This window comes from Ambystoma mexicanum, chromosome 4q (assembly GCF_040938575.1).
Source record: "Ambystoma mexicanum isolate Mex_15411 chromosome 4q, UKY_AmexF1_1, whole genome shotgun sequence".
Classification (NCBI taxonomy): domain Eukaryota; kingdom Metazoa; phylum Chordata; class Amphibia; order Caudata; family Ambystomatidae; genus Ambystoma; species Ambystoma mexicanum.
In genome coordinates this window covers 33,324,065-33,347,635 of record NC_090928.1, presented here as the reverse complement: position 1 = coordinate 33,347,635, position 23,571 = coordinate 33,324,065, and the positions used below count along the sequence as shown (strand labels likewise).

The window sequence follows — 23,571 nt, the reverse complement described above, 5'->3', positions numbered from 1 at the left end:
CATTGCCACCCCCACCCCTCTTCTATCTCCTTTGAGACTGACTTTCTTGCTCTCTCACCCAAGGCATGGAACCTTGGGGTCCTCTCTGATAGCGGCCTCCGACTGCAACAACTCATCACTACCACTGCTGCTCGTATCGCCCTCCTCAACATTGAGAAAATTCATCAATTTCTTACTAATTCCAGGAAAGCTCTAATCTCCACCCTCATGGTTCCTTGGCTGTGCCCTCAAGTCCTTCCTCCCTCTATACAAAGTCCTTCACTTTGATACTGGCACACTCTACAACATTCTCAGAAACTCTCCCACTTCTGCATACTGACAACATGCTAGTTGGCTCTCCATGCACAACCGCTACTTTTTCAAGTTCCTTCTCGTAGTCTACAAAGTTATCAATGGTCTTGCTCTTAATTGACCCTTGGTAGTGTATCTGTTTGCTCATCATCTTGTTCTTTCCGTTCCTCCTCTGCACTCAACCTCACTGTCCTGTAACTCCCCATGCCTACTCTTTCTCCCAACTCGCCCACTCTTCTGAAACCTGCTGCTCATCACAGTCAATGCCCTCCCCATCCTGTCCGGTATGCTGAGAAGTAAGGTGTGCGGATGATGGATGTAGCAAATCCCACTGCCTCTGCCCGGACCCTCAGTGACAGTGAGCCGCCTTGACTGGTCCTGAATCCGGGAGCCCAGAGAGAAACCGGGGCAGAAACAAACCAGAGGTCAGGCTCACCCAGGATAATGGAATGTTCCACAGTCTTGCAGGTGCTGCAGAAATAATAAAGGCTGAATTGAAATCTGCAGGGTAGTACTAGGCCCTCCTGCACTTCCTCCCTTTGCCCCCATCCTGCCTCCTTACCCCTTCCTGTCTCTCTGCTATGTTTATAGATGCAAGGGGTAGCTTCAAAGAGGTAGGCTTCTTTCTGGTAGTACCAGTGGGAATTCAAGAGGTCCACCTGGTGAATGGGAGAGGGGATGTTATCACAGCGTGAACTATGGAGATGTCACACTTTCCCCTTATTTTATTTATCCCCTCTGTTCCCCACTGACCTCCATAAACTGTGAAATGCCTAGATGCTTTCCCCACACTGCTTCTCACAGCGCAAGGGGTTAGAGTACCGGGCAGTATACAGATTCTGACTTTTGGACGGAAGGGAAGAAAAGGCGCTGGGCACTTGCCTGTGGAATGAAAGTTCTGTCGCTCTCACTAGAGCTAATGGCAGGCACCTTGTAGAAAACAAAAACGGACTAGGGTACGAAATGAGCAGTAGAAGGGCTTATGGGAAATGTTTACAGGCAATTCCTCTCTGCTTCATTTATCCTTCGCCAGTTATTGCCCCTTTGTATATTTCTCCTCAATGCCTATTGTCTTTGTTAGCTGCTATCTTGGAATGGATATTCTCCCTCCTATAATCTACAATACCTCCTGTGACCAATCGAGGGAGCCCTCCACCCTTCCATGAGGCTAGGGAGGTGAGCCCGCTGCGCAACACCGTCCCTTGGGGTCGATGGAAGTGGGGAGACTCCCTCCTTTTGGGACAAGGACTCCCGTTTCTAAGAGGAGCTCCATGATGCCCCCCATGTGATGGCCTATATGGAATTATCAAATACACCAAATCATTACAAGTTTGAAGATAAAGTAAACATATACAGTTATCAAAGAGAAACGGAAGCTGTCCCTTTAAATCCCAATCTCCAATGGGCTGTGCCGAGTAAGTTTAAGAAAGAGGAGCTGCCAAAGGAATACGAGGAACAAGAGGAACGCAGAGACAGACGGGTGAAGCCCCCTGCATGGAGAATACCTGGAGGAGGCAGAGCTGACACGGACGGTGAAGCCCGCAAAGTTCAGAACTGCTTAAAGCTGAAGCAGGACGTGCTGGAAGGCTGGTGTGTCGTAGAAACGTGGAACCGAGAGGGCTCGACCAGAGAGCTAAGTGGTGGGGTGACCCCAAAGCAGTCGTGCTGGGCAGGCTGCCCTCTCAACGATGCCAACACCACCTCAGATGGAAAGCACCGAACAAACTGATTACCCGCAGCGGTATCGAGAAGCCAAACAGGAGACAGAAACGGACACTAAGCGTGCATCGCTGGAGGTGAATCGAGAAGGCACCTGAAGAAAGGACAAGATTCCAGGTTCCTACGGGCACCGCAGACGTTCCCCAACCATATTGAATGTCACAGGGAGATTGGAATACCTAAAAGCCAAAAGGGACTCGTTATAGAAGTAACAAAACTCGTCCCAGTAGAAATGACGAAAGTTTGGAAAAAAAAGTTGATAAAGTCGAACTATATTAAAGTAGTAACAACAAATATAGAAGTCAAGAGTGAACAAAATCGAACTGGAGTGCTGATACCTTGGGAAAGGGGAAGACTACCCAATATCCAGGAGACAGAGTGACACACAATAAAGAGTGACACTTGCGAACTAAAGAGCAGCGAGGTCCCGAAGATCAACATTATACAAGAAAGACCACTTTTTGGAAAAGAGGAACCATAAGCATTTGGACAACAAAAACCCCAGTGAAAAGGACATGATAAAAGTACATTCTGAATCCAATAATTATGAGAAAAGGATTCAGACAAGAGCAAGGAAGAATCCTAACAAAGATGAGAAAAAGCTAATCGGTCCCCTAAGGGAGTTGAAGGCACTAATGCAGAGAATAACAAGATCCTATTTAAGGATTGCATATGAATCCGATATCTGGAAAGAAGAGAATATACATGCATGAGCACCACTACCAGGTGAAGGGAGTCATTCTCCTGACTTTAGTTGATTACAATAGTGGCAGGGTCAGTTAGGCTAGCTTTGGAAAGCAGACTGATTCTTTTGGACATAAACTCACGACTGACGATCACCTTACTAAAGTAGGCAGGGAACACCCTGTAGAGATGGGGAAAGATGGGCCTTCTTTTCATTCTTTAATAAACGCATGGCAAAAATGTCCTCGGAGTCCGTTTCCTTCTTCTGACCCGCCACACTCCTTAATCCTCTCATTATCCTTTGTCTCTGCGTCATCTGGCTTAATTCCTTTCTTGTGTACCTGACACATCCTCCTTACCTGACTCGACCACTCCCTCCAGTGATGTCTAATAATGTAAATCTTGTATATTTTTATAGTAATCTTATTTATTTTGAAGCACTTGCCGCTTTCGATTATTGTTGCCTTTGTACAACACTTGTTTCTGATAAAGCTTTGTTTTATCTCCGTTATATGTCCCACTTTTTTGTTACACCCTCATAAACTGGCTCACCACTTGTTCTCATAAATGTTATTGTACACAGTCACCCTTTTGGAGGAAGGTCTCTGCCATCTATAAGTGTGGTATTGTAAGTCATGTCTAATCTAAATTGACATCCCTGCTCTTCAAAGAAATAAAATACAACATCTTCAATTTCAAGATTGTTTTTTAATTATTAGCTTACATCTTTCTTGTGGTGCTGCTAGTGCCAGGAAGATTGTTCTTTTGCTTCAACTACTGGTAACTGGTTACTTTTTGCTTCATACAGGCATTTAAACATGTGGACTTCCCCAAGCTGACGGGTATCAGTGTATCTAGAGGGCGGCTATCATCACAGCTAGCTGCGTTGGCGAGTAGTTAAAGAGGGTGAGTTTGCATTGCTCATCAATTCTAAATTAAAAAGTGACATTTTCTATATCGAAAATACCTTGTTTTTCTAAGCCAATTTACTTATCACTTTATTAAATTCCACTTTCCGTTTATATTCACTTGCACGCACAAATTAAGTAAATGATGTGCCTTTCATCAGCAGACATTTTTTTGAAAATGGGGGAGTTTCTTCGACAATACATAAGTTAATTTTTGTTTATGTACAATTATGTTGTAACCAGATTGGGAATGTTCTTTCTTCCTGGTCCCTATCTCATGATAACTCATAATTACGACATCAAGATATGAACTTCAGTTACTCCTACGTCCCGTCCCCTTTCCTTCATACTTGTGGGACGGGACCGGAGCACTTTGTAAAAAGCATCCACATTTTTCCAAAAATGTGTCCCTCCTCTTTCCTGCGCAGGGCCCTGAATGCCCTGAATGCGGCCGTAACCCCGCCCATCGCCCATCAGTCCTTTTCTCCGCACGATCGGGGCCGGATGTCTATGTCTTTTAAATTAGATTTTCCAGACTGTTCATCGTGTCACCGTCGCTTCGCGAGGGCGGATCCCCATCCTCTTTGTTGGGTCCGGATCACTGTTGGGACTCCTGTTTTTACTGTGTCTCCCTTTCGGTCCGGGCACTTCAACGTCGGTTGGAGCGGTGGGAGGAGGTGTTCCGATGAACTCCTCCTTCTCATTTTCAGGCGTTCATCGACGAGAAGAAGAAACGCCCAGTAAGTTCTTTACTTTTCAGAGCACCCCGACCGGGGGATACCTTCCCAGGTTCCTCTCGGGCCGGGAGGGGCATTGATCGCTCAGTTACCAGGGTTCGCCCTGATGTGCCTGTCGGGCCTAATAATTCTACCAGAGTTTTCTCTGAGGGTCTCCATAAGGGGCCTGTGTACACCGGAGTACGCTCCGAGGCCCCTCCTGTGGGGGCTGTTTGTAGGCCCAGTTCTACTGAGTCGTGGGGTACCGGAGCTTGCTCTGAGGCCTCTTTCGGCTTCCCTCAAAAACAAAACCGGGGTGCGCCCCGAGGCCTTGGCTGGGCTTGTGGTTACCGAACGGATGTTCGAGGCTTGTGCCGATAAGGCTATTACCAGGCCTAGGTCCGAGGTCCCTCGTACAGAGACTAAGGCTACCAACAGTTCTGAGGGGCCGGGCAAGGCCCTGTCGGTGAAAGCGGTTGCTCACCGTTCCCGCTCTTGTGGTGACACCAGATCTGTTGAGGGGGCAAAGAAGCAAGGTTCTTCTTTTACCAGCAGTGCCGAGGCCCTTCCTTCGAAGGCTCGGTTGGCGGTTGGTATGTCCCAGAAACATTCCAGGCCTCATAGTACCGGCTCTGCCGAGGTTCTTTACGTTAAGGCTAAAATTAAGACCCCTGATCCATCGACGGGGACCCCTGGCTCACTTCCTCACGTGCCACAGTTCTCCTCAGATGAGGACAAAATGGCGGCCGTACCCGCCACGACCACGCTGGCCATTTTAGGTACTACCCCTACCCCTACAACTACGCCATCGGCCCCTGGTGTAGGGTTCAGTCCTTTGGGTGAACCTAAGGTCCCTTGTGCGCATCCTTACCGGCCTGTTTATGATTGGAACGCCCGGATGCCTCTTCCGCATAATGTTTCATTGCCCGCGGGGGCGGCTCCTTTGATTTATGTGGATACGTCAGGGGAGGGGCCGGTGTGGCACCCTTCTCCGTTACGTCCCTGGATTTGTCCACCTCATGAGAGGCCTCCTCAGGTTCCGAAACAATCTCCTGAGGATGCCTTGTTCGATACATTTCAAGCACTTATGCTCACCGACCCCATGAGGGAATATTTCAAAGGGCTTTTCAAGGAGATATGTCCACCTGTGCCTCCGGTTCCACCTGTTCCTCCGGTGCTTCCGCCGGCGCCTCCCTTGCCCGTGGTGCCTCCCCCTGCTCTTCCGCCTTTGCCACCATTGTCCCCAGTGGACAAGGCAGTGCCTGACACGGCTCAGCAGGATCCTGACCTGTCAGATGACCCTCAAGGCGATCAGGACAACAAGGACCTTCCCCGCTCTATCAGAGCCTTTCATGACCGGGTACTGGACCTGATGAGTTTCTTAGATGTTCCGGTGCCCGAGGCACGCGCTCCGCAGGAGGGCGTGCTTTCTGGGGCGTTCACCTTGTCTCTCTTGGAGCGTACCGGCCTGTTCCTGCAGAAGGACGTTCTGGCCGAGGTCCGAAGAGTCTGGGAAAAGCCACACTCGGGTCTTTTTGTCAATAAAAAGATTGACGCGAGGTACAGGCTGCATTCTTTGGAAGAAGTGGCCTTGTCGTCTTGTCCGTCTCCCTCCTCCACAGTGGTGGCTGTGGCTACGTTGCAATCCAGACCTGCAGCATCCTCTTCCACGACGGCTACTCAGGTCTTGGGAAAGGAGGACAAGCTCCTGGACTCCCTAGGGAGGAAAATCTTTGCCAATTCGGCCTTGCAGCTCAGGCAGGCCAATGCAGAATTGATTTTGGCGGGAGCTAACATGCGGATGTGGACAGGTCTATCGGAGTTTGAGGAGCACATTCTGGTCGAGAAGTTGGAAGACTTCAGAGGTGGCCTTTCCGATGCCAGGGTCTTGGCCGAGGATCTCCTGGAGGCTGTGGCTCATCACGTAGACACCTCGGCTCGGGGCCTGATGCTTGGGGTTGATACCTCGCGGCAAACGAAGGAAGTGCAAGACAAGGTACTGGACCTTCCATTCGATGGTAAGGAGCTTTTTTCACTCTTCTACTGATGTAGAGCTCACCAAAACCAAGGATAGCACTCAGACGGCTAAATCATTGTCTGTTCTGGTTAAAGCTCCTTTCAAATCCCAGACCGTTGTCGCAAAGTCGACCTTCCTCTGGTTTTAGGGGCTTCCTCGACCGCAAATCTCGCAGAGTGGATACTCCTGCGGGGAATAACCGCCGTAGACAACAGCGTACGCGGTTTTTCTCCCGCTCCTCAGCCTCCTCATCAGGTTCAGGTGGCACCGCCACCGATAAGCCTGCCAAATGAGGGTTTTCCGCGCTCGCACAAGACCCTGTGGGAGGACGCATTGCGTCTCATTGGGAGGCGTGGCAGACCATCACAGAAGACAGATGAGTCTTGTCAGTCACTCGAGCGGGCTTCCGCTTACGTTTACCCCCTACCCCACCCCGCAAACCTCCTTTTCAGCTGTCGGGCTCACCCTCCCTCAAGGCCGAGGTTCAGAAACTTCTGGACCTCAGAGCTGTCGAACCCGTTCCCCTTGGGGAGCGAGGGGAGGGCTTCTTCTCCTGGCTGTTTACGGTGCCCAAACCCAACCAGGCTGGCCTGCGCACCATAGACCTTTCCCAGTTCAATCTTTTCCTACCCCAAGAGAAATTCAAGATGATCACGCCCGGCCAGATTCGCTCCTCTTTGCAGATGGGCGATTGGCTCAGCGTGGTGGATCTTCAGGATGCGTACATGCATATCCTGATTTGGAGTCCACACAGGTGATACTTCCAGTTTTGGGTGCTTCCTTTTGGCCTCAGCTCAGCGCTGCGTGTCTTCACGAAGATGATGTCGGTGATTGCGGCCTATCTTCGTCTCCAGAGTATCCATGTGTATCCTTATTTGGATGACTGGCTCTTACGCAGCCCTTGTCCGTTGGCAGCAGCGGGCAACCTCCAGTCTCTCCTTCAGCTCCTGTTCCATCTTGGGCTGTCGGTGAACTGGCGGAAATCCTCCATGACCGTCTCACAGGACCTGATCTTCCTGGGTTTTTGTTGGAACACGATCGACTGCAGAGTGTATCTGGCCGGGGACAGTATGACGCATCTATTGGCCACGTGTCAGATGTTTGCGCAGTCGGAGAGCATGTCGGCCTGGTGGTTCCAGAGGCTTCTGGGCCTCATGGCCTCGTGTGTACTGGCTCTTTCTCTTGCTCGTCTCAAAATGAGACAGACCCAGATGGCTTTTCTGAGTTCCTGGCGTCAGGCTGTGGACTCGGATTCCAAGCGGATAATGATTCCGGATTCCATGAGAGTGGACCTGGACTGGTGGTCCTCTCTCAGCAACCTGTCGGTGGGCGCGGGGTTTCAGGACCCAGCCCCCATGGTGATGATTACGACGGACTCCTCCCTTCTGGAGTGGGGTGCGACGTTAGATCTTCTTCAGGTCTCGGACCTCTGGTCGCCTCAGGACAAGCTCCTGCACATAAATCATTTGGAGCTTCTGGCGATCTTTCTGGCGCTCAAGGCGTTCAGACCGCTCATTGTCAACAAGGTGTTCCGCATAAGAACGGACAATGTGGTATCAATATATTACATAAACAAGCAAGGGGGAACAAAGTATCCCCCCCCCCCCCCCATCGTGGAGCTGTCCATCCAGATTTGGGAGTGGGCCGTGCTTCATGGGGTCTGGCTGCTTGCAGTGCACATCCCGGGCTAGCTGAATGTCACAGCGGATGCCCTCAGCCGGCGGACAGTGGTCAGCTACGAGTGGGAGTTTAAGGCGGAGGTCCTCTCATGGATTTTATCGCGTTGGGGCACACTGGAGGTGGACCTCTTTGCCACGGCGGTAAACAAGAAGCTTCCTCAGTACGCCTCCAGGGGGGGGCTGGGAGCCTCCTCTCTGGGGGGATGCTCTCGAGATTCCATGGCATAGCATGAGAGCTTACGCCTTCCCGCCTCTGCCTCTAGTTCATCGAGCAGTTTGGAAGTTGAAGAACTCTGTGAACTGTTCTCTTCTACTGATAGCCCCGTGGTGGCCGGCCAGGTTTTCGTTCTCAGTACTTCAACACCTGTCGGTGTATCCGCCGATCAGGTTACCAGTAACTCCCGATCTTCTTCACCAAGGGGAACAACCGATGTGGCACCCCTCCCCACAATCGCTCAGCTTGGCGGCATGGTGCCTGAGTTCAAGTCTTTAGAGCATTTGAGTTTGTCTGCGGATAACATGCGCATTATCCAGGCAGCCAGGAAACCCTCGACCAGATCTCAATCCAAGAGTAAATGGCTCAGGTTCTGTCTTTGGTGTTTGGAGAAACAGTTGGATCCGAGGGTGGCCACGATTGACACAGTGCTGTCCTTCGTATCCTCCCTAGCAGAGTCAGGGGTTCATGTTCTGTCTTGCAGGACTTATCTCTCAGCGGTTTCCGCTTACCTTTCTACAGACCTGTGTTCTTATTCTCTAACTAACCCCCGGTGGTGAAGAGACATTTTTCTGGTTTGACACGCCTCTACCCTCCGGTTCGTAGTCCGCACCCGCCTTGGGATCTAAATGTAGTCCTGACGGCGCTGTGCCATAAACCCTTTGAGCCAATGGCTACGGTTGACCTCAAGTACGTGTCTTGGAAAGTGTCCTTTCTGGTCGCCGTTACGTCAGCGAGGAGAGTGAGTGAGCTCCAGGCATTGTCGGTGGAGCATCCTTTCTTTGTCTTTCACAAGGACAAGGTAGTCCTTCGGACAACCCGGCTTTCCTACCGAAGGTAGTGACTGAATTCCATCTGAATCAGTTGATCTCCCTTCCGGTCTTTTTCTGAACCCTGCCTCAGAGGCTGAAAGGGTTCTACACTGTCTTGACGTCCGAAGAGCTCTTAAGTTCTACCGGGACAGGACTTCCGAGCTTCGGAGTTCTTCTCAACTTTTTGTGACCTTCAGTAACCCTCAGTGCAGGCCGGCGTCTAAGGCATCTATTTCCAGATGGATTGCCGCCTGCATCACAGAGTCTTTTACCGTCCAAAAGCTGAAACCTCCTAAAGGTATCCATGCACACCTGGTGCGGGGCAAGGCAGCCGCGGTTGCTTTTTAGAAATATGCTCCCTGGGAGTCCATCGCTAAGGCAGCTACTTGGGTCTCCCCATCTGCTTTCTGTAAGCATTGCTGCCTCGATATGAGCTCTAGAGCTGACGCTCAGTTTGGTCAGGCTGTGCTAAAGAACCTTTTTCAGTAAGGGGTATTTCCATCCACCCATAGTTCCTGTAAGGAGTGCCTGGGAATCTCCCACAAGTATGGAGGAAAGGGGACGGGACGTAGGAGTATTACCAGGTTACTCACCGTAGTGACCACCTTACTCCTAGTCCATAGTTCCCTTTCCTCCATATGCCCGCCCGCCGTCCCCTCTAATAAGGTTCCTCTGTTATTGCTAATGGGTCTTTGACCCTGCGATAGAAAAGGACTGATGGGCGATGCGCGGGGTGGAGCCAAGGTGGGCGGGGTTACGGCCGCGTGCCGGGCCCCGCGCAGGAAAGAGAGGAGGGACACATTTTTGGAAAAATTTGAATGCTTTTTACAAAGTGCTCCGGTCCCGTCCCACAGGACGGAGAGATGTCCCACAAGTATGGAGGAAAGGGGACTATGGACTAGGAGTAAGGTGGTCACTACGGTGAGTAACCTGGTAAATATAATGCATCTGGCTGTCACTGATATTCATTCAGGTCCCTAGCCACTGTTTTTCTTGCCTATCCCTTTTCTTTTTATGCTGTTTTCAAGTAGCTTTTGCTGAGACACTTAGTTTGGTCAATATAAATAAAATAATGTAAGAGCTTCATTTTCTTTCTTTTTTTACACACCAGCTTTGAGATATTGCTTTAACGGTCATTCTCATATGACCCCAGAATTAAACATGTTTTGGTCCGTGTGTTCTAGAGGTTTTGTCATACACTATAATATATATAATATATGAAACATAAATATTAGTAATCGCAGGACAATCAGCAAATGAACATTTGAGTGGTGAATCTGTGTAATTTGACAGCCTTGTGTATGTTATACTGAGACATTGTGTAGTGTTTTATCAAGGCTTAAGTTTACAATGTGAAATAAACTTTATGTACTTGATTGACTTGAACACAGTGGGTCCATACTTCTCAATTTGCCAATATATTTTGACGTGAAGCACAGAACTGACTTCCCATTTTCATACTTTTAGTTTTGTTTGTATGTGTACCAGAGTATGTGGAGGTTTTAAGAATTAGCCTCTGCACCAACACTCATTTTTAATTAATAAGATAGCGCAGGAACACCTGCATCCAGTGTGTACAAAATTCTGTTGCAAGTACCAGTGTTCTACATGTCTAGCCCATGTCTATGGTCAAGAGGCCACAGGATCCGCCAACCCACACTAACACTGTTTTTAACTCCCAGTACCTCACTCTTGCTAATTTGGCCAGCGAATCCACAAACATTCACATTACCCAGCACCCATTGCAGATGCCACATCCATAATTAGACCATCAGATTTGAAGGCTTATCAGTAGGGCAGAGAGAATCCACCATAATCTAGAAAAGTCAACATTTTATTACCTCGGAAACGCACATTTTATGCATAGTACATTTATGGGGGTCTGCACATTAGTGGGAAAACCATTTGTAAAACACAGCATTTGAGTGCATGTAATATGGAGGGAAAAGTCAATTAATCAAACTTGAACTTCCATTGTATAAATCCTGTATAATCTATGCAGTACTACTGCAGAACAATGTGTAATTTCAACGCACAACATAAGAAGCTGATCAATTTAAGAAAGCCTGTCTGCTCCATATAAATAAATCATATAACCATGAATGTGGTAATGAAAACAAGATTGCTGCAATTTGCAATCTAAAAGAACTTATCTATGGCTTTAGACTTTGGCAGTACAAAAGATTACTCACTCGACCCAACTGTGAATGAATAACATTTTATAAACCGAGAGCGCTTATATGGGTGATTGATCCAGTTCAAATAATATTTGAAAGCACTATCTACCTTCAAGGGAAGATAATCTACTGAGCCATACATGAAAGGTACTCTTGACATAAAATGACCCACTGACCATACTCTATGTATTTTCTATGTTAGAAATATCACAACGGGACGGCTCTGCTTCAATATGCCAAAGGCTTTGATTTTATGTGCAGAGCCAAACCCACATACAACCTTTGTAATTTAACATCATATCCCAAATGATGTTCGTAAAATACGGTCAATTCATTTGCATTGTGGATGTGCAACCAGAACATAATTGGTCTTAGCCGTGCTGCATGATGTAACAGACAAAGCCCTTGTTCCAAATAAACTAGGAGTGTTGGTACGTTTTTGGGTAAGAATAACAATCTTTTTAGAAAGCTTCTGTTCACAAGATCTAGAGGCTCACATCCACAATGCCCCCAGAGCTCGCCTCTATATAGGGATGTGACTCGCGCCTGTGCTCTGTGTATCTAATGCAGGCAAAACCACACCAATTATTTTTGTAAATTATAGTTTACATTGCTCCATGTGCTGGTGCCAGGACCCATTCTGGTGTATTCTAATTCCCAAATAATAAAAGAAGGTACTTGATGTATTTTGTCCTTATTGAGATAAAATGACATTTGAAGGTTTTGGAAACATTGCAGTGTTTACCCTGAGGGAGGACTCAATATAAATTGCTCAAGTTTTTCCAATTGCCTCTTCTTGCAGTTTAAGGTTTTTGCTAGAAGTACTACATCGTCTGGATAAAGAAGCGATGGGAACTTTGCCACCAATAAGCAAAGCATTGCAGTCCAAGTGCTCAATTGGCTCGGGCAATCTATTGATGTAGAGGGAAAAGAGTAACTGCGCAAAGACGCAGCCTTGCCTTACTCCGCCCTCTACTTCGAAGCTATCTGAATGCTCCCCATTCGCGACCTTTGCCACAATCTTATTATACAGGGTAACAACTGGACTGATCAAATAACAGGTACCAGGGAATTCCCAGTTAATTGTGACGAATAATCGTGGGATTCAGTAATTTATCCCCAGGGTGGGGAGCCTTTCCCTGTGAGGCTAGGGAGGTGACCCCGCTACACAGTACCCCCACTAGGGGTAGAGGCAAGCAGGACCTCACCAGGATAGACCCACCCCCTTGGGGACAAGGACTCCTGGTCCGAGAAGGAGCTCCCTAACCATCCCACTTATAGCTCATCACTAATCACACCTACCAGAGGAAAACATGAAGAACAAGCTTATATTTGCTTTTGTTATGTGTAACATTGCATAAACCTCAAAAGAAACACTTAATTGGTACTGAGACAAAGAAAACCACTGGAGGAATATGGAGTACAGGCAGGACAGAGATAAAGTACTTTGACACTCCGCTGCGGACGACCCACAGCAGCACCATAAACCAATGGGGAGGAGCTCTAATGGAGAGCAAAGGCTGGGAGATCTGAATCAGCTGTGAGGACAGTGTGGAAGTAAACCAGGAAGCAGGGTTTCAGATGCTGAAAGGAAGCTGACTTGCAAGACCAGAAAATATTCCTTCAGGAAAGCCTGAAATGCGAGAAGCCGAAGGAATGCTTCACTATCAAGGGAGTGATCGAGTGAGAAGTGGTGGTGTGACCGGAGATTGGTGAACTGGGGAGTCCCTAAACAATGCACAGACCACGTATCTGAAGGCACCATGGAATGTGCCTATCGAGGAGGAAATTAAAAGTAGAAGAGCCAACCTGACTAGCATGAAAGAATGTCCCATGCAAAGCGCAAACCCGGTGATGCAATCCCTGAAACAAGAAGGTAACTGGGAGAGCGGGAGACCTGGGTGGGGAACTAATAATAATGAATGGAGTGCTCATACTTTTCCCAGTAAGAGCGAAGTGTTTGAAAAGAGTGGAATTCATACTGCGGAACACTCATACTCGTCCCAGTAATAACTAAGTGTTGAAAATACTGAAGAAGAGCGAGAGTTAGAACTGTACCACCTCTATTATTCTTAATCAAGAAAAGGATGGAACATTAAGTAGAAATAAAGTAAAGAGCGGAAAAAAGACTAATGAAATTACAAGAAGGGTTAAGAATGTGGATCCTTTTTCATGTGACATTCCTGTGGTTCTGTCTTTTTTGCTTTCATTAGCCCAGAAGGGCTTGCAAGTGGGTACCATTAAAGGTTACCTGGCGGCGCTGTCCATCTTTAAGCGCTTGTCTGAGGAGTGTTCTTATTTCAAAATTCCTTTAATTTCTCAGTTTCTCAAAGGGCTCACTAACGTGTTGCCACCGTCACCTTTCCAGGGTGTCCGGTTGGGATTTTAACCTGGTTCTAAAATTCCTAATGGATGCTCCGTTTGAGCCTTTACATTCTTGTCCTGTTGACCTTGAAAACTGTATTTTTAGTTGTGGTCACTTCCGCTAGCAGAGTGAGTGAGTTGCAGGCACTATCAGTTAAGCCACCCTTCACAGTGTTCCATAAGGACAGGGTTGTCCTTAGGGTTCATCCTTCTTTTGTCCCGAAAGTGGTGCCGGAATTCGATTTAAGCCAGAAGATCATTCTTCTGGCATTCTATCCTCCTTCGCATCCTGGTAAGGAAGAGGAGAGGCTCCATAGGTTAGATCCTAGGAGAGCTTTAAGTTTCTACATCTCGCGCATGTCCCGGGTCAGAGTGGACGATCAGCTCTTTGTATGTTACGCTGGAACGCGTTTGGGACAAGCTGTTACTAAGCAGACTTTGTCTAGATGGATTATCTTGACAATTTCTGAATGTTACCACTTGGTAGGATTATGGGCCCATTCTGCTAGGGGTGTGGCTGCCTCCACTGCTCTGCACAGGGGTGTTCCCATTCGTAACATTTGTGAAGCAGCCACATGGGCCTCTGTCCATACTTTTGTACGACATTACTCCCTGGCCTCTATCCATGGGCAGGATTTGGCCTTTGGCAAGGCGGTCCTCTATTCTGCAATTTAATTGGGCATTCTAAAATTCTAATTCACCTCCATACGTTGGTACTGCTTTGGGAGTCTCTCATAGATGTGGAATACGTCGGAGAAACCAATCCCCTCGAAGAACAAGTACGTTTCTTACCTGGTAACGTTCTTTCGATGGTATGTTCCAACGACGTATTCCACATCGCTCCCTCCCTCCCTACCTGCCCCGCTACAGAATTTCTTATGCGATTGCAGCTTTCGTTTCCGCAAGGCTTTCTGTGGTCATTCTGGCAGAAGATTGGTGCCACACGTTCTGGTAAACTACAACTGAGGCTATGGGCGTCGTGCGTCCTACTTATAACATCCGGTGACGTCGGCTCGACAGAGGCCTTCGAGTACAGCGTAACAACGTCATAGAGGCAGGACGCAGATGCCGAAAAGTTTCCAAAGCAGCACAGCTGTGGTGATTACCTGTCATAGATGTGGAATATGTCGTCGGAACATCCCATCGAAAGAACGTTACCAGGTAAGAAAGTAACTTGTTCTTCTCGGTTGTAAGGTTTGTTTCTTGCAGGAGCGCAATGTCAATTTTCTGATCCCACAAGTAAATCGTAACTCTATTACGTTTGATATAACTATTGAGGCCCCTGACGTACCACAATACTATTCTAAGTTCCCTCATCGTAATTACAAAGTCTCACCTGCATCAATGGTTCAATGTTCAAATATAGCATACACAGTGTTGACTCATAGACTAACTCCCCCCCTACCTCCCCCCACGACTGCCCAGCTCAATTCCTTGTGCTCAGGCATCCCCACTTCTCGCCACCACTCCAGGATTCTGTCCTGGTACGTGGGGTGCAGTTGGCGGTTTCGTAGCTGTTAGTATCCGAACAAACAACTCTAAGCTTAGGTGTAGGATGCTCCTGCGTAGTGCGATCTTAAGTAGGCACGACGTTGTTGGCTCCTGTATTTTGGCAACTCTCCTTTTCCTGAGTCTTCCAACTGGCAGGTCTCCCTGTCGCTGCATCCTGTATTTGCGGTCCTCTGCTGCCTTGTAGTTGTAGTGGTCTCCTAAGTACGTCTCCTCGGCACTACTCGGACCAGCCTCTGCTCCGGTTGACAAATTCTGTGTCCATCCATCTGCAAGCATCATCTGGGTTGTCAAAGAAGATTGCGCGACCCTTGTATCTGGTTAGAATGAAAGTGATTCACAACAACATGTACCTTTTTTTTTCACCGATATGTAGTTCATTCGCTGCTTCTGCACCTGTAGGGTGTAATCAGGGTATGCAGTAATTGTGGTAGACGCACGTTGGATCGTCCCTCCTTTGCGTAAGTATTCCAGGATCTTCTCCCTATCTCAGTAATTCAATATCCTGGCTATTATTTGCCTCGGCAAGGCTCCTGTCGGTGGTTTCCTCATCAATGACTTATGTGCCCTTTCAACGGTGAAGCCTTGGGTGAGGGTGCCCAGACTGATTTCTTGCTGCAGCTAAGTCTCTATGTAGTTCGTCGGGTTTGCTCCGTCTTCCCCTTGCGGAAGTCCAACAATCCTTACATTATTGTGTCTAGCTCTTCCTTTTGCATCTTCGGCTCTGTCTTCCAGGTTACGCACCTGTTGTTGCAGTACCCTGACCACTTCCGAGGTGTCTTTTAGGCCACTGGTATTCTCTGTCACTGTCTTTTCAGAAGTGTTCCTGTGCGTTCTGCCAGTGCCCTCACATCTTGTCGTAACAAGTTCACATCTATGATGATGGTGTCAATTTTGGCCTCGTGAGATACTTTCAGAGATGCAATGGCTTCTAGGATCTGTTGGTCCCCTTTCTCGAGCATCTGCTCTCTTTGAGGTGTTCTTGAACTGGTATTTCCTGCCTCGTTCGTGGGCTTAGTAAAGCTGTCCATTGTAGGTTGCTTGGCCTGACTTTTCTGAGGCTTGGATGCCATGACCCCTCGTCTGTGTCAGGGTTTTGGTCTTTTCCAAACCACCTTGTGCGCCTAGCCCTCTACTACTTCTAGGCGATCCCCAGCTGGTGGTCCCTCGCATCCGCGGATGTTGTCCCAACTGGAACTTGGTAAAGGGTCCCAGGGGTAGGGCAGCGTCCGCCTATTTTGTGCATGCGCGTTGCTTTGAGCACATGCTGCGCCCACCTTCCACTAAGAAGCTACTCTTACCTGCTTAGGGCATTCCAATGTTAGCTGTTGGCACCCTTAAGTTTTTTTATCGAGTTGACGCCCCAGGTGCGTAGATAAGCCCAAGCCACGGCGCGACCACCAGGTTATGCCTTGGTGCTGCCATGGAAACCGTTAGTGTTAATTCTTATTTGATACGTGGCCTTTTTTTGTGTGGGGTGGCACCAATCTGTGCCCATGTTAATGCGCTTATCCAGTCGCCACTGGGCTCATGTATACAGTGGCCTTGTCCTATTAAACTCCAGCTTCTGGGCAGCACTTGAGTTGTTGTCAATTGTCCAAGCTCTGCAGGGCGCACTTGTATACTGTCCCCCGATCGAGGCACTGCTTTCTGGTGCAGTGATTACTGACTGGCGGCTGCTATTCCTATCATGTGTCCCATCTGCCTGTTACGGCACTTTCATGCAATTTCACGTCCTGCTACTCCCCACCGCGTCAGCCTTTATAGCACTGGCCGGACCATAGGGGGAACTGCCATCATTACTGAACTTTGCAGGCACTCCCGGGAGCCGTAGGTTACAGCCCCACAATTGCCTGCCATTTGTGCCTCTGTGTTGTCTGCTTGTGGCGTAATGGTACGAACGCAGGGCTGCGTTCCTGCTCAGCTCTTACACTGCTTCGGGGTTACAGCTAACCACGTGTTACCGGTGCAAGGTGATTGCTGCACTGACTTTATATGCGATAGTATGGGCTGGGGCGCATCACCGCCATACCATAGTCCCCATCTGTCTGCAGTCCCTCGTTTCGGGACCATTACTTAATGTGTTACCGCTTGTACCCACCTGGGTGCACCGACGACCAGGTGGCGTTTATTAGTATATTCAGTGCTACGCGAAGTCCTAGCAGCTAGGGCTTCTCCTCTCAGCTCGCTTTTAACAGGACTCCTGTCATGCCTGCTACCTCCGCTTTCCCTCCTCACAGAGGATGTGTGGTTCCATGGAATGGGCATTATGCCCGTAGGACAGCTAGACCATTCTATACTCAATGGAAGTTGATTTGCACGCTAAGGCAGCAGAGACAGGGAGTCCGGCGATAGGTCACGTGATCTGTTTACGTGACGTCGCCATACGCATATAAATAATTGATGGCAGTGATTCTGCGCTTCTGATCGTCTGTTTTTCCCACATTCCGAAGCTCTGGCATTATTAGCCTGTTAACAGCAATTCCTGCTGTTTAATTAAACTGCTCGCCACCTTTGTTCCCAGCGGAACGTTCCCGCCGCACTCCTTCTTGCGGAACGTCTCCCCGCTGTGCTCCTGTTAGGCAGAAACCTGTGCAGCTCCCTTTGGGAACACTGCAAAAGATTTAGGACTACAGGTGTTAGCAGTAAACCCACTTGGTAGCAGTCTGTACCACCCAGATTTACCTGGTAGCTGTGGCTGAGCAGTCAGACTTCCCTCAAGAAGAGTTAGGCAGTATGCAGAGTATACACAATAGGCACTCGGATACAACAATACAAGCAAACACTGACCAGAGCTTTGGTATCAAAGTATATAATTATTTATTTAAAAACACACTGTTTGAAACACCCCAGCACTCTTATCGTAAAAATACTCTAAACACAGTTATTATTATAATATATACAACCCTTGTTCCTTATCAGATAAGTCTTAGTTAACACCACTTATTTTCATACAGAGGCGAGTGCTTAACTATAGATGGCACTTCAACAAGTTCATGAAGAAGGGAGGGAAAAAAATACAGAATATGGGAAGGTACACCACTCTTAAGCTTTAGGAACACTATTAGCAAGGCAGAAGAGCAAAAGTCACTTGTGAGCCAAAGTCCATAGGCTGGGCCCACTCTTAGAGAGAGCAGAGCACAAATGCGCCCAAGATCACACAGTTACCCTAGGCTTAGAAAGTCTTGCAGAGAGTTTGAAAAGTGTTTAGAGAGGCTCAGAAAAGTTTAGCCAGGGTGTCCCGGGCTAACCCAGGTTCGAAAGCCGGGGGCTAAATCTACCCCGTACAGTCGGTGGCAAGTGAAGCCGGGCGGGACACGGTACCTTAAGTGGGAAGGATCCTCCAGCGGTGGCAGTTGTTCCTGGCAGGGGGTGCAAGTCTCGTCGTCGTCCAGGGGAAGAGAATATCTCGACTTGGAGGAAAGATGAAGGTCGTTGCACTGCCAGGGAAGAAACCAGCCACAGAGTTTTCCGGTTAAAGGTATTACCCTTTAATTCGCGGTCGTGGTAAAACGTGGTATCCCGGTTGCCGGGGTGCTTGGCACAGCCAAGGCGGCCACGAGATACGTCGGGAAGGCGAAAAGACGGTGAAACTGGTTATCCCCACCAGTCAAAGGAAGAAGACTCTCCGGCGGGAGATCTCCAACGTCGTTGGGAAAAGTGGTGAGACGGTCCAGCAGGGCTCCACCGGTGGTGTAGTCGTGGCAGGTCGGCTCAGCTTCTCCCTCGTCGGATTCTTAGGTCCTGTGGCGACTTCTGAAGTTCCAGTCCCCAAAGCCCTGCTTTTATGCAGAAAACCCCCATTCACTCAGCCTAGCTGTCACTCAAACAACCACTTGGGCCAATCAGGACGGAGTGCGACTTGAGTTGCCTAGGCAACTCAGTCCAGGGTGCCTAAATCCCCCTCCACCCCTCCTAAGTACACCAGACAGAGTGGCACCACTTTGGAGGGCTTCTGTGGAGAAGCCCGCCAAAAAGTGGAACAAAGGGCTCGACTCGGGTTGGAGTCACAGAAGAGAACACAAACGCCATTTTAGAACCGAGTTTTGGCAAAAAACATCAACCGGAGAATTAATATTAATTAAATGAACCGGCGGTATGTTCGAGGCTATCGTAATTAAATAAATAAAGATAGTAGCCTCGAACAATGGGAAAATCCCATAGAGAAATATTTGCGGTTGAATATAAAAAGTAGTATCCACTGCCACCAGCCAAAACTCGATCAGGGGGGACGGAGACGTGCCCCCTCGACTAACAGACCCCGGGGCAATCGAATTGCCCCAGCCAGTACGTCCACAATATGATGGTTTGTACTGGTTCTGTTCAGAATTTAAGACTAGTAAAGTCAATGGTGACTTTACAGACCCTGGGAGACAGTAGTCAGTCCCAGGGTATGGAGTCTATACTGGGGAGTCACTATGACACCCCTGTGTTACTGCACTGAGGGTGCTGTGTAACACACATCACAAAAACACATGAAGCCCTAGGGAGTAAAAGACCCCATAGCCCATTAAACACATCTAGAGTCAAAGGAACACACTCAAATCATGTCAAAGAGTGAGGGTACAAGAGTCTCACTCTTGGCAGGAGAAAAAAATAAACCCCAAAAATCCAGCAAAGCTGCTGGGGGACTCACTAGGTTAGGAAATTCAGCCTAAACAGAGAATTCTCCCTAACAGCTCCTTCAAGCGGGACGTCCCCGTGGAACGCCTATCACGGCAAATCTTCTTGCGGAACGTCTCCCGCGGTAAGAAACACAAGCGGTTCCTTCCTGCAATGCCTCTTTAAGTGGGACGTCTCCCGCGAGACGTTTACCACGGCGAGATCCTTTCCGCAATAAGCTCCCGAGCGGAACCTCCTTCCCCGGCAATCTGGTTACCAAAGCCGGGAGTGTCTGCATCCAGCGTTCTGCCTCCCGCGGTCTTCCATTCCCCGCGGGCATAAACGGTAACGGCAACCGAGAACTGGAACGTGTTTAACGTTCACCTGTCCAGCAACTGCATCAACGCTGGTAAAGTCCTGCAAACGTTACTTTCGAAGGGATTGTGTCCTCCGACGTATTACTTATCTTTGATAATACGTTTCCAGCTTGCTGGCCTCGGAATTTTTTTCTGTAGAGGGCGCTGCGCATCGACGTCCGCCGAGTCGATTTCCCTCGATGGCCACGGTATCGGCGCCAACGTCACCATGCCCATAAATAGCCACGCGCTGCGTCCGTTGCTCAGTTCCGTTTTTCCGTGCTTCGTGGGGCCTTGGAACGTCGTTGCTCAGTTCAGTCAGGATAAATCTATATACTACTCGAATATAACTACTCGTTTTCGATGGCATCTTCATCGGAACCGACGACGCCACGATCCGGCTTCAAGAAATGTCAAGACTGCGGTAAAAAAATGTCGATATTGGATCCACGCAGGAGCTGCTTGTGGTGCTTGGGATCCGAGCACCATTGTTCGGAGTGTGAGGACTGCATGTCCATGACGGCGAAAGCCTTGAAGGAGCGCAAGGGGAAACTCGAGAGAGGTAAGTCAGTCAAAACCTCCTCGAAGGTTTCTTCGGCTGAGTCGAGGCATTCGTCTCCTCGCCGTCAAACACTCCCATTCTAGATCTCGAAGTAGACACTCAAAAAAGAGACGTCGAAGATCCCCTTCTTCGTCGTCTTCTGTGTCCCCAGAAAGGGTCTCCTGTCCCACTAAACACAGCTCTCAAGCTGAGTGGGAGGAATTCAGAAAGAAAATGTTAAGCGTCTTCAAAAATGCGGCCCGACCCCCTCGAAGACAGCTGAGGGTGATACCCCGGGTGAAAAACCCAAAAAATCCAAACGCGGCGAGTCGCAGCACCCGGCGAAACATTCCACCCGAGAGCGCCACAAGCCGTCGGGTAAGAAGGCACCATCTTCGACGCTGTCGTCGAATATTCCTTCGACGCATGGATCGGCGCCATCGACGCCGTTGTCGAAGGGTTCCTCGACGCATCGGTCGATCGACTCGACATCGACGCCGATGAAAGAGAAGACCAAGGCTACTCCACAGCCAACAGTGATTCCAAGGGCCTCCGGCACGACGCCGAGACTGTCGTCGATGTCCTCAAGTAGGATCCCGATCCTCTCGAGTTCTTCGAGACCCCTTCCAGTTTTTTCAACGCCGTTCTCGGCGCCTTCGAAGCCTGTCACATCGACGTCAACATTTTCTCGCCCAATGATGACGAGTTTGGCTCCTTCTGCCTTAGAGATGGGTTTTACACCATTTCAGAGGTCAGAGTACCCTGGACTATCTTCAATTTATGAAGAGGGGGAAGATTCTGACCAGGAAACATTCGGGTTACAGAGGACCACACTGCCTTTTTCAGAGGATTTGACCTCTGAGGAAAGAAGGCTGAAGGACCTACAGGAGTCACTACATGAGGCAAGTGGGCTGGACACTTCCCCAGAAGTGGAATTTGTTAAGCCAGACACAGGGGAACATGCCGAAACACCATATAGAACCCTTATGGCAAGAATTATTGAATTTATGGGTTGGTCTGCGCCTTCCCCTGTTTTTCAACAGGATGACCTAACAGACCTATTAGACAAAGGTCCACAGGAGGACCCTGTGGTCCCCTTCCATGCAGCCTTGCAAAGGAAAATTACATCTAATTGGGAAACTCCTGAAGTTATCCCTCCGGTCAATAAAAGATTGTCAGCCAAGTATAGGGTAGCGGCTGCTGACCCTGAATACTTATCAAAACACCCGACTCCAGAGAGCCTGGTGGTTCAAGCGGCAACTTCATCTAGCAGTAGGACCGTTTACCCTACTGTCCCACAGGATAGAGATTACAAGAGGTACGATTCTATGGCAAAGAAAGTTTTCTCTGCTTGTAGTATGGCGTTGAAGTCCATCAACGCCACCTGTACGCTCGCCAGGTTCAGTCACACACTATGGGAGTGTGCTTCATCAGCGGCTGACTGCATACCCGAAGGAGAGGAAAAGGAAGCCTTCCTTAACATTATTAAAGATGGCAAAGATGCCATGTGCGAATCACTTCAAACTGGCATCGATTCCGCTGACGTTATCAGCAGGGCCATGGCAGCTAGTACAACAATCCGCAGACATGCATGGTTGCGAAAGTCTGGCTTTGCCCCAGATGTACAGGCCAGACTTTTGAATATGCCCTTTGACGGCTCTTCACTATTCGGAAAAAAGGCTGATGACAGTCTGGAAAAGTTGCAGACTTCTAAAGCAGCAGCAAAATCTTTAGGAGCTGCTATCCGCCAAACTCCTTTTCGCCCCTCAGGAACCTCTGGGAGAGGAAAGTCCTTTCGCTATTATTCCGCATTCAGGAAAGGCAGAGAACAGCCGGCTCAAAGAGGCCAAAGGAGATCCACCCGAGGTGGACGAGTCAAAGGTACTAAGGCCGCAGCAGCAGCAGGTGCCCCTTTACCCTCGGCATCTGCATCATCTGCCCCCAAACCACTCTGAGGCCTTTCCACACAATACACCTGTAGGGGGCAGGTTAACTCACCATCTGACGGAATGGCAGGCTATAACGTCAGATGCTTGGGCATTGGAGACAGTTGCCCAGGGTTAATGCCTACCCTTTCTACACATCCCTCAGTCATCCACCGGGGAACAGCTCTCTAAAAGTTCCAGATCCGCTCCTCTTGCAGGAAATTATAGACCTGCTAGAGAAAGGTGCCATAGAACAGGTACCTGTAGCGGACCGGAACAAGGGCTGGTACTCCCCCCTACTTTCTCATACCAAAGAAGGACGGAGGACTGAGACCCATCCTGGACTTACGAGAATTGAACAAGTTCCTCAGGAAGGACAAGTTCAAGATGGTAACTCTCTCTCAGATCCTTCAGGCCCTCCAGCTCCAGGACTGGCTGGTATCTCTGGACCTTCAGGATGCTTATTTCCATGTGCCAATCCATCTCAAACACAGGAAATACCTGAGGTTCGCAATTGGCGACTCTCATTATCAATTTCGAGTTCTGCCATTTGGGCTGACCTTCGCCCCGAGGGTCTTCACCAAGCTGATGTCGGTAGTGGCGGCGAGTCTAAGGAGGGAAGGGATCCACGTCTACCCCTACCTGGACGATTGGCTGATCAGGGCTGTATCTTCGAAACAGGCCCAGGCCCAGCTAGATTATGTCTGCCACTTCCTTCACAAACTGGGCTTCTCCCTCAATTTAAAGAAGTCACAGATGATACCATCACAGAGACTCCAGTTCATTGGAGCGGTCCTGGACACTTCCCTGGGAAACGCCTTGCCACAAGAGGTGAGGGCTCAAGATATTCTACAGATGGTCACCAAGTTTCAAAATGCCCAACGTCTCCCAGCCTTCGACTTTTTGAGGTTGCTAGGCCTCATGGCATCCTGCATCTTCCTTGTGCCAGAGGCTCGCCTGAGAATGAGATCTCTTCAGTGGGTACTGAGAAGTCAGTGGTCGCAATTCTCAGGGAGAATGACAGATCTCCTCCGGATTCCGGACAAGGTAGCCCGCG

General features: G+C 48.9%; 1 protein-coding gene across 16 annotated transcripts in view; it reads left to right on the top strand.

The window, feature by feature from the left end:
- EPB41L2 (erythrocyte membrane protein band 4.1 like 2) overlaps positions 1 to 23,571 on the top strand; it is a 1,866,207-nt gene that overhangs the window by 226,364 nt on the left and 1,616,272 nt on the right. For all 16 annotated transcript variants that reach the window (XM_069607396.1, XM_069607395.1, XM_069607398.1 and 13 more), the window contains one exon: positions 3,503 to 3,600. The gene's annotated coding sequence lies outside the window, so the exon portion shown is untranslated. The remainder of the gene's footprint in view (positions 1 to 3,502; positions 3,601 to 23,571) is intronic.